Here is an 11,593-nt window from a genome sequence, read left to right on the forward strand (position 1 = left end):
ACCAACCAACTGACCAACGAAAACTGGCTTCAAACACAATTTTTAACTCTCCTTTCTCAGCTCTCTTCTTAACATTGAGTCTTCGGGCCTGAAGGGATGGAGGTCTTGGCCTGCAACCTTGGGGACCTGCAGCCAGCCACCTGCTCTGCTTGCCCTAGGATGCCAAGGCATAAAACACTGAGGATCAGAGCTTTCCAAAGCATTTACATATTGGTGACTGTCTTGGGCTGTAGGAAGTCACTGCTTGTAAATATTTCAGAAAAAAAAAAACCACACGCCATGTGTCATCTACTTGTACCTTTTTACAGGGAGGTATTACATTTTTCATGCTTTTACTTTTTTCATGCTTCTTTTCAGTAACTCATGGATCTCTCAATGTATACTCAATATCCTTTCCTCCATAATGGTATGCTTGGAAACATTATTTACTATATTTACTTCTACCTATCATAGAATCATAGAATCATGGAATGGTTTGGATTGGAAGCAACCTCAAAGATCACCTGGTTCCCCCCCTGCCATGGGCAGGGACACCTCCCACCAGACTGGGTTGCTCAAAGCCCCATCCAACCTGGCCTTGAGCACCTCCAGGGATGGGGCATCCACAGCTTCTCTGGGCAACCTGTTCCAGGGCCTCACCACCCTCTAAGTGATGAATTTCTTCCTTATATCTAATCTAAACCTACCCTCTTTTACTTTAAAGCACACATTACTCCTTGTCCTATCACCAAACTCCCTGGCAAAGATTCCCTCCCCAGCTTTTCTGTAGGCCCCCTTCAGGCACTGGAGGCCTCTATAAGGTCTCCCTGGAGCCTTCTCTTCTGCAGGCTGAACAACCCCAACTCTTTCAGCCTGCCTTCAGATGTGGTTCTTCCTACCATGCACTTGGTTTATATTATATGCAGAGATTTCAATATCGAAAAGCATTTTCAGTTACACTGCAAGTTTTTAACAGGTACAAATATGTTTGTTAAATTTGTGGTTGCTTCTCCTATTCATCCTGCTCTTCTTCAATGTAAGATAATATGAGCATTACCAATGTGAGGCAATGCTCATGGAGGACCGTATTCTTCTGTATGGTGTGTCAGTGCCAACAATAAATGATGAAAAGTGATTTTTAAATGACATCATTAACAATAATTGTTCTAAATTCTACTTTGCCCTGGTTTATGTAACTGTAGGAAGCAGAAGAGAATGGCAACTCCTGCTTCCAGTTCCTAAGCTAAATCTGACTACTTTCAAGACTATCTGTAAAAATGTTCAAGACTACATGTACCACAGCTGTAAAAATATACAAGGGAACATGAAGTTTTTCCCAGATAACTGTGGTGAGTGAACCATTCCCATTCCCTCAGGCGAATTTTGTTTGCTCCATGCCCTGCCTTTCCAGTGTTTGCTGCAGTGATGATGACCTCGTTTGTCACTTCGGTGATGACTTCTTTGCTGGCTGTGCACTGGGAAGCTCAGAGGCTGTGCTGCTTTTTGCCCCTTGGCCATGGTGAGCAGGTTTGGAACTGACCAGGGCCACCAGGTTTTTCATGGCTGCCCTTCAAGTTTCCTTGGGTCTCCACGCAACTGACAAGGAGTAGGTGAAATATGTTTCCTTGTTTTTAAAATATGCTCACAAAATTTGGTAACAATCCATTTTGCTATATGACAGGAACTCTGAACTGAAGAAACCGTGTAGTTGGATTGCATATATAACATGAATTTTAAATATGCATGACAGCTGAAAGTAAAGGGTCAAATAAAGTGTGAATTTTTAACTGAAAAGGAGGGTAGTTGCTCTGATATAGAGAAAATGTTTGGTATACTATAAATACCTGTATTAGAAGCAAAATCTTCATTTTAACATACTTTGGATGTTTCACAATTAGGAATGATGATGAATGGTGCAGAGGTGGATGATTAAATGCTTGTTGAAGTGTTCTTTTAAAAGCACTAAGATCAAAACTGTATTGTTGATTTTTTTTTAAACTGTTGAATTAAATAGGCATCTTTTTAGTCAAAAGCAAAGAAAACCCTAAAAATGTAAATAAATGACTTCAGAAAGAAGGCTGGTATGCTGGGAGTTTATAAGTGATAATGTTACAGTCTCAGATGGCAGCAACTGCCTTACCACCACCTCCCAGAATAAAATCATTGTGCAATTCCTTGCTTACTTGACTGGGAGAGTCCAGGACAGACAGAGAAGGGCTTGTGTTAGCTAGGACAGGCAGCAGCTTTCATCTCCCAGGCTTATTAGAATTAAACTGCTGCCATTTATTTTTATTTGAATCTAACTATTTCTATTATCATTTGATTATTAAGTTCATGTCCAGATTATATTGCAGAAATCAACTTTTCTTATGTCATAGGTAGCATATAGACAGCTACCTGAATGGATCCATACTGCAGCAGTTCTTAGCTCGATGAGCATGCTTTTTGGGGAGAGTGTTGCTTTGACCTTGATCAATTTAGGATTATCTTGGACTATCACAGTCTTTTAATCACTGAAGATACAGAACATGCAGTAGGATATTTTTCATTCGAGTTATATATTTTCTTTTGTATTTTAAGCCTCAGCTGATTTTATAAAGTTTGTTTTGAGTGGTGGGCAGGGGGGTGGGGGAGGCTGTTCCTATTGTCATGATAAAGTTAACAGCCCCCTTCCCACAGCTATCATGCATTCCTACATATTGTTGATATTACCTCGGATATGTCACAGCTCCTTAAATGATGCCAAGTGTTATTCCCTCCTCCTACCTTCAAGCTAGCTGAAGCCTCTGGTTGCTCATTGTAACAGAGGAGGCCAGTGCAGAACATGGGTCCTCCTGGAGGGACAACTCTCCCCTGACAGTATTTCATGTCAAGGAACATTTTGCACACTCATACTGAAAGAGTTATGTACTTTAAGCAGATATATTTTCACAATTGCCACCTACTCTGTATGCAGAAGACTCATGTAACATTGAATTTGGGGCACCAAGTCTGACCAAGGACAACACAGTGCTATTTCACTAACAAAAGGGTTTAACTGTAGCATTGATGTGAGCCCTGAGAGACAGAAAACTCTTACTGTAAAACACAAACAGATTTTATAACTACTCCTTGAGATTCAGAGAGTTACTGGCAAAATAAATTGCCTTTTGTGAGACAGTGCTCTCCTTTTCTATTTATGTCTCCCATGGGTTACATATATATCACCTTGTAAATGCTTTCAGCTTCTTCCATCCTAGTGAGCAAGAAAACATCTGGAAGCTGAATGTGGTTCTCTTACTAATTAACCACCAAGCAGACTCATTGCAGGTAGTTTATGATTCCCTTATAAAATTTTGCCAAAGCAAAAATATTACTCTGCCTTCTGATTTTATAGGCCTGGGCAAGCATTTCCTCAGCACATTGTCATTATTTAATCATGATTTAACTTCCCTGTTTGCAGTTATTTTAAAGAAGTGTAACTATTTTTCACTGCACTGGAAAAGGAAACTTTCACTCTTGAAAGGAAACCTGACTAAATCCAAGTTGCTGACTCCTTCCCCTGCCCTTACTAAGGAATCAGAGAATAAAAAGTTCTTACAGCTTGACACAATGCTGTGAAGAGTATAGTTTTACGAAGGAGCAAGGATAATGTGACAATCTCAAATGGCTTTCAGTTTTATTTAAGCATAGATTATCAGCGCAAGAGAAAATGCATTAAAAATACTTACATCATCATGACAAATAGCATTTCTAAGGGTCTCATGTTGGTTTTACTGAAAACGTCTGCTCCCATGTCTAGAAGAGATGTCATGAAGTATATTTTTCTTTTTGACTGGTCATTTTAAGATTGTATGATTGGTTGTCATCAGAGAATGTCTTAAGGTATTAAAGTGGGATAGGATTTAAAAACTTGTTCATAACCTGTCCAAAACCTTGCAAGGCATTTCTGGGGAATACAGCAATCTTCTATAAATATCTATGTCTTTTAGACATCATATCACAAGTTTGCTATATGCTGTGAATGCCATAAAAGCTGCTGAAGTATTGGCCATTATTTGTGGCATCATGCAACAAAACTGGGAGAAACTTTTTCCAGATTGTTCATCTCTGGGGAGACTGTAATTGAAATGCTGAACCTGGACACATTTTTAGACTTGACATGCTGGATTCACTGCTGATATAAGGTGATAAGAAACCATTATAGAGCTATACAAGTCTACCTCATCCATCAGCAGCAGAGGATTTGGACCTTCAAGGCTGGCAAGATAATGAAAAGCAGGTCAGAAAGTTGAGAAGGGCACCACAGGAACCAGACAACAAGGGAAATTTTTAAAGATATATGTCCAGATGAACATACCTCTAAAGGTTAACACTTTTTAGCTAGGACGGGGAAGAAGCCTTTCTGATCATGAAAGCTGTCCAACTGATTGTTTACCTCCTATGTGAAGTCCTGAGGGTTTTATTGTCTGTGAAATATAATCTTTGAGTTGTTTACTTTATGGAACATTCCTGTACTGGCAGGAGATAGTCTGGTAACCGGGTAAGAACCTTCTCTTGTAAATAGAAAGACAAAATATGCCTTTCCCAAGTACCTCTTTTTTTTTTTTTTCTGTATATGCATTTTTTCATGCACCATATTTATTACCAAAACTCCATTAAAGAACCTGTTTACCAAAATTAATACTCAGAATTTTTTTTCTGCTCCCTCCCCCCACTTTAATGCAGATTCATAGAGTGTCTGTCTGCATATTTGTTTTAAAAAGTGTTTGTTTCACATTGGAACTGGTTAGAAATTTTGGAAATTGCAAGCTGGGGAAAACATTTCATAATGGAAAAACATTTTTAAAAATCATTAGTCAGCCTCAAACCCAGAATGGACAGCAAAATAGATCCTCCTATATAGTGTTCTCTCCAAAATGTCACTTTCATTGAGAATAACTCTTCTAACGTATTTCACCCAAAGTAGCAGTTTTCAAATTCTGTATTAACAGGAAAAGTAAAATTTATTTGCCTGTAATCCGTACTCGCTGGACTGGGAGTTAACCTCATATATTTGGGCTTAGTTCCCATCTATATTCCTACTGCAATTTCCTTTCTCTGATTTCCATTCCATTCCATTTCCATTCCTATTCTGTGGCCCTAGATAGATTTTTCCTATTCCTCTACCACCTCATCAGGTGTGACACAAGAACCATCTTCTTCTTTTTAGTGCTAAGATTTTTCCATTTTGTTTGACTCCTGAGAAGAAAAGCCACATACTTTACTCTGCTTGGCTATTTTGCTTGTTTAGCCCTGCTTACTACCACAATGTGGGTGCTTCTCTGCCTGTGCAGCTGGGTAGCTGCAGAGGAGGAACTTTAAAGGGCTGAATCCTGGACTTGGTAACAGGTAACTGCCACATTCCCCGTGTTGTGCTGTGGGTCTTCCTCCCTACATGCACCTGCTTGCCTTTAAGCAATGTGTGGCTGATATACCCAGGCAGGAGAAACGGACCTGCCAAGCACACAGGCCGATGCAATGCTTGTAAAACACAAGCTTCTTCATGTCTCCTTTTGCTCCTATATCAGCTATTACTTGGTACACCACTTAGTTTGCGAAGGATGGCGGGCACTTTACTACAAGCAGGAAGAGTCCAGTAACTCTCTATCCCTTTTAGATTTTTCATTAAAACGAGAACTAGACTGAAAGAAATAACTGCTTATTGAACAGCACTCTCTGCTGCCTCCTGGAAGATTTGCATGCAGCATCTGCTCGAAGCTTTTAAAGGCTAAAACGGCCAATTCAAAGGATGGGACAAATGCCCTCTTCTGACAGGCAACTAGAAGGGATGATGCGTAGTGGGTTTATGTGGCAAGGTTTTGGTAGCAGGGGGGCCATAGGGGTGGCTTCTGCAAGAATCCAGAAGCATGTCCCCATAAGGGCCCCGTCGCTGGCCAGAGCCGGGCCAATAAGCAATGTTTGTGCCTCTGGGAGACCAGACTTAAGACAAGGAAACAAACAAACAAACAAACAAACAAACTGCTGGGGAACAGCAGCTGAGACAGAGAGAGTGTGAAACAGCCTTGCAGGCGCCAAGGTCAGTGAAGGAGGGCAGGAGGTGCTCCAGGCAGGCAGCAGCAGTTCCCCTGCGGCCTGTGGAGAGGCCCCTGGTGGAGCAGGCTGTCCCCCTGCAGCCCATGGGTCCCACATGGAGCAGATCTCCACGCTGCAGCCCGTGGAGAGGAGCCCACGCAGGAGCAGGGGTCTGGGGGGAGCTGCCGCCCACCCGTGGGGGACCCGTGCTGGAGCAGTTTGCTCCTGGGGGATGGACCCCGTGGTACGGAGCCGTGTGGGAGCAGTTCTTGGAGAGCTGCTGCCTGTGGGCAGCCCCCGCAGGCTCAGTTCGGGAAGGATGGCATCCCGTGGGAGCAGGGGCAGAGAGCGACTATGAAGGAGCAGCGGAGACGAAGCGTCAGGGACTGACCGCAGCCCCCATTGCCTGTTCCCCTGTGCTGCTCGGGGGGAGGACGTAGAAGAGGGTGGATGGGGGGAAGGCTTTTTTTGTTTTTCTCTTTTGTTTCTCACTTCTCTAGCTTGTTAGTAATAGGCAATAAATCTTATTATCTCCCTACTCTGAGTCTGTTTTGCCCGTGATAATTGTTGAGTGATCTCCCCATCCTTATCTCAACCCTTGAGCCCTTTGCATCGTATTTTCTCCCCCTTTCCCTTTGAGGAGGGGGAGTGAGAGAGCGGTTGTGGTGGAACTCGGCTGCCCACCCGAGTAAAACCACCACATGGTGTTAAATCGTCTTTGCTGTGTTTGGCCTGTACCCAGATGGAAAACGAAATAAATGATATGAAAAACGAGCCAGAAGTGTGCACTCACACCTAAGAATTATAATGGTAAAATACAGTTATTTTAAAAATGTTTAACCCATCCCATAGCAAAACCAAACACATTATGCAGGCAAAAGCTCATCACCAAAACAGCGTCTTTTAAACTCCTCGTTTAAGCTTTTCAAGCAGAAAGCAGGCAAGTAGGAGTAGCTGAGAACGTGGGACAGCCCCACACCGAAACGAAATGACGAGTACGAACGAAACACAAACACGAAGCAGAGCTCCAAAGCCAAGGCACCGCCGCCTCGTGGCCTCAGGGAGCACAACCGCGGCCCTGCCGGCGGCCTTTTCCCGCCCGCCCCCTCGGCCGGGCCCGCCCGCAGCCGCCATTTTGTGCGTCGCTGCTGCCGCCTGCTGGCGCCTTCGTCAGGTCCCAGCCCGCTGAGCTCGGGTCTGCCAACAGCGGATGGCGCTTGAAGGAGTAGCCGGGTTTGGGGTTTAAATACCACAACATTTCAGCCTTTACCTAATGTGAACAATTAAAATATTTATTTTTTTTATCGTTTTTATCAGCCTGTTATTTGCCCGTTTCATCTTCGTCTTCGCATTAGCACACAAGGTGCATGCTGTACATTGAGAAATACCATGTACTGTTGGGAATGCCGAAGTGGAGTGTCCCCAGGTCCAGCTGGCAGCAAGGCTGAGTGTGCATCCCCAACAGGCACACACACATGATATATATTCAAATAGAGATGTCTGTCCTCACAAATAACACTGACAGTGACACTACGCAAACAGCACAAATGGTGTGATCCTGTTCCCTTCTGTGTCTCTTCATGGTAAAGGTCCACTAGTGAGAAATACATACATGTATATAATGCAGAACACCCCTCTAGCTGGGCTGTGACTCGTGGTCTGCTGGCACCTGGCACACACGGATACCTGGCACACATGGAGAGCTGCCAGCTAGAGGAAGCCTGACTGCATAGAAATGCTGACTTTTTCCCCCCAGATGTGAACAGTCTGCAGGGATCTGCACAGGAGTGGTGGATGGTGAAGAGGGGAAAAAGATGCATGACCCAACAACACGTTTGACAGACATCTGCTGGCAGCACCTCGGTGGGGAGACTACTGGACTTGCTGGTTTTCTGCAAATAATATTCTAGATTGTTCTCTAAGCCCACTTGCACTGCCATAGTACCCCTTTCCTAACATCCTTTGTGCTGCCCAAGCCCAATTTCTACAACATGTTTCAAATGAGGGGGGTGCTTGAGTGCTTTTCCAGGGGAAAGCAGCCGGAACATTTTGACTGTGTGAAAAACAATGTATTTTTAACTAACCTCTTACCTGGAACTGAGTGAATCATTTTTGGATGTATTTTTCCATAAATAATGCGGCCTAAAGCAGACACTAGACATGGAAAATTTTGTCCAAGTGAAGAGTTCAGAAAAATTATACAGAACCAGGAATAGGACCTGTAAATGGGGAAAGTTGGGTAATAATGGGTGGTTTTACAACAGTCCTTCTACTGAAAAGCTGAATAATTCAAGATTTTTATTCTTTCTCACATATATATTTTTTTTTCCACTGGTGATTTTTGCTTGTAATTTATCTCCTATGGAGACATACAGCAGTACCTGGAATAAATTAGATTAGTGCACCTTTACATCTCCCTTCATAATCCAATATAAAATATCACCTCTCACTATGACCTCCTTTTTCTTCAATATTTTTATCACACAAGGGAGAGACAGCAAGATTTTTCTGAACTGTGATTATTGCAGAATCATAGAATCACAGAATGGTTTGGGTTGGAAAGAACCTTAAAGACCACCCAGTTCCAACCCCCCCTGCCATGGGCAGGGACACCTCCCACCGGACCAGGTTGCCCAAAGCCCCATCCAGCCTGGCCTTGAACACCTCCAGGGATGGGGCATCCACAGCTTCTCTGGACAACCTGTGCCAGTGCCTCACCATCCTCTGAGTGAAGAATTTCTTCCTAATATCTAATCTAAATCTACCCTCTTTTATTTTAAAAGCATTATTCCTTGTTCTGTCACTACACTCCCTGACAAAGAGTCCCTCCCCATCTCTTATTAGTGTTACCAAGGACTTCAATATTTTCAAATAATACTTCAATATTTTCAAATATTACTTCAATATTTTCAAAAATTCAATATTTTTCACAGGTTTCTTAGATGTAGCCAGACTTTACCACGTTTACTCTTAATTCACTTTTAAGTTTTATAGTCAAGAGGTCCTCTTTCTTTTGTTTGTTTGTTTGTTTGTTTGTTTGTCTTTTAATGAGAAAGCAGGCTTTGAAATATAAATCACCTGGAAAATGACACTAGCAGTTATAGTTTGCCTTTATTTCTTTTTTTACTCTATTCTCAAGCAGTTGTATTATAGAACAGGATAAATGATAACAATACACTATCAACTTCTTTTTTAAGGTAGTATGTGACAGAAAAATTATTTGGAAAATATTGCATATTGTTTCTGTTGTAACATCCCTTCCATGGAAAAGGTTCATGCTTGCCAAATAGCACCAAAAGCATAACAGTTGCACCAAAGTAGTAGAAGATGATGAATTATGGAGGTGTGCATGGTACACCTAAATCCAGCTCCCACTGCCTGTCCTGGAGAAAGCAACCCCCCCTTCCCTGCCACCATGGGCAAGGGCAGCTGACTGACTGCCTTCCTCAAACTGGAGCCTGGATCACAAAAACAAAGCCACCTTGTTATGACTCCAGAGCTGAGACAGCGGGTCTGAAGGTAAGAGGGAATATTTTACCCAGTTCTGTAAATTTATTCAGTGAATTTGGACTGGGATTTGAACTGCTTTCTATTCATCTTCCTTTTCTGCTCTCAGTCCCATGCTCTGGTGGGTGGATGACTGGATACACAGGCTCTCTCATTTCCCCTTGCCTTTAGCCATGCTGCAGGCAGTCATGGAAGAACTACAAGTGGGCATCACATCAAGGGTAAAACCTAGCTCATAACATGAGAGGTATGATCACAGGAAAAAATATCTCTATTCAGGGTGAAAAACAGCTTTTTTACCCTGAATAGAGATATTGTAGCTTTGACTTCCATACAGATCCCAGCTGAGAACTATTTTAAATAATAAAACTAAAAAAGCCTGATGCTACAGCTGTCCGTAGTGGAAAGACTCCATTCACCTTCCTCCCACAATGGATCTCTGCTGGTAACTAAAGTTGCCCTACCAATACCAATCAAACTAATGTGCCTCATTTAGCAGTGCTGTGATATTCCCTGCTCAGAGTATTTCATAAATCATCTAGACAGTTATATTGTTTAAGGCAAAAATGGAAACCAGAAAACACGACAGAATCATTTGATGCAGTGACAGAAAGTTAAATAGCTTCCAGTCTGGATGACAGCATGCAATCATTGTGCTCACTGTTTTGACTTTCTGACTCTCAGTATTTTCCTTTGAAAATCATCACAGAATCACAGAATGTTTTGAGGTGGAAGGGACCTTAAGGACCATCCAGTTCCAACCCCCCTCCCATGGGCAGGGACACCTCCCACCAGACCAGGTTGCCCAAAGCCCCATCCAGCCTGGCCTTGAGCACCTCCAGGGATGGGGCATCCACAGCTTCTCTGGCAACCTCTGCCAGTGCCTCACCACCCTCTGAGCGAAGAATTTCTTCCTAATATCTGCTCTAAATCTACTCTTAGTTTAAAACCATTACCCCGTGTCCTATCACTACATTCCTCAATAGAGCCCCTCCCTAGCTTTCCTGTAGGCCTCCTTTAGGTACTGGAAGGCCTCTATGAACTCTCTCTGGAGCCTTCTCTTCTCCAGGCTGAACAACCCCAACTCTCTCAGCCTATGTTCACAGGAGAGGAGCTTCAGCCTTCTCATTATCCTTGTGGCCCTCCTCTTGACTCTTTCTTATGCTTCCATGTCCTTATGCTGGGGTCCCAAAGCTGAATAAATACTCCAGGTGGTGTCTCACAAGAGCAGAGCAGAGAGGGAGAATCTCCTCCCTCAGCCTGCTGTGAACACTATATCTCTGCCCACCACAGAATGGTTGCACATGAGAAGCATCACTAGAGCTGCAATGAGCTGTCGGGGCACTCTTCCCTGCTGCAGATACCTGTACCTTTCTCTAACTGCAGCCCCCATGCAAGACAGGCTAGCATCTCTGAGCTGAAAACAGAACTGACAAGTGTGGCAAAAGTTACGTTCATGGAAATTTGTTATGAAGTGGACTTACGTGCTTGCTAAAGATTTAAACATCATCTTTCAGACCATGTAATTCTCAGGCAATTAATCACCCTCCCTGAAGATAATTATGCTCTTTTGGCTGTAATATTTTCCCCTCTTTACGCATAGATTCTTTCCTTTCTTTGGGCGGGCCAAGAGATGTCATTTTCCATTGGAACCAGTGAATTAATTAAGCTTATGTCTGTTAATTCACGCTTTCTTCAGTCAAGCTGGAAAAGGTTGTTTCCTAGGAATTGTAGAGGCTCTCAGGGCTTGTTTTGGAGTCTTGTGTTTTTGTACCTCTCACTTACTGACACCACGCCTTCCTCCAGAGCTCTATGGAGGTAGACACCCTTCAAGTCAATAACACAGTTACGCACTATGGCTAGAGTTTGTCAGGAAAAATAGCTGAGTAAGGGACCCTGGCTGCTGCTGATCAGCTGTGTTTATCTAGACTGAGTTAATAAATATGACCGAGTCAAGGTGGTGAGTCTGCTGTCTGTGGCAGCTGGCCAGGAGCTCCTGGGTAAAGAGAGCAGCTCAGTGACACAGGAAGGCAAAAGGCGAATGTTTGCTGTT

This window comes from Anser brachyrhynchus, assembly GCF_964034855.1.
Source record: "Anser brachyrhynchus genome assembly, chromosome: 3".
In the NCBI taxonomy this organism is placed as follows: Eukaryota; Metazoa; Chordata; class Aves; order Anseriformes; family Anatidae; genus Anser; species Anser brachyrhynchus.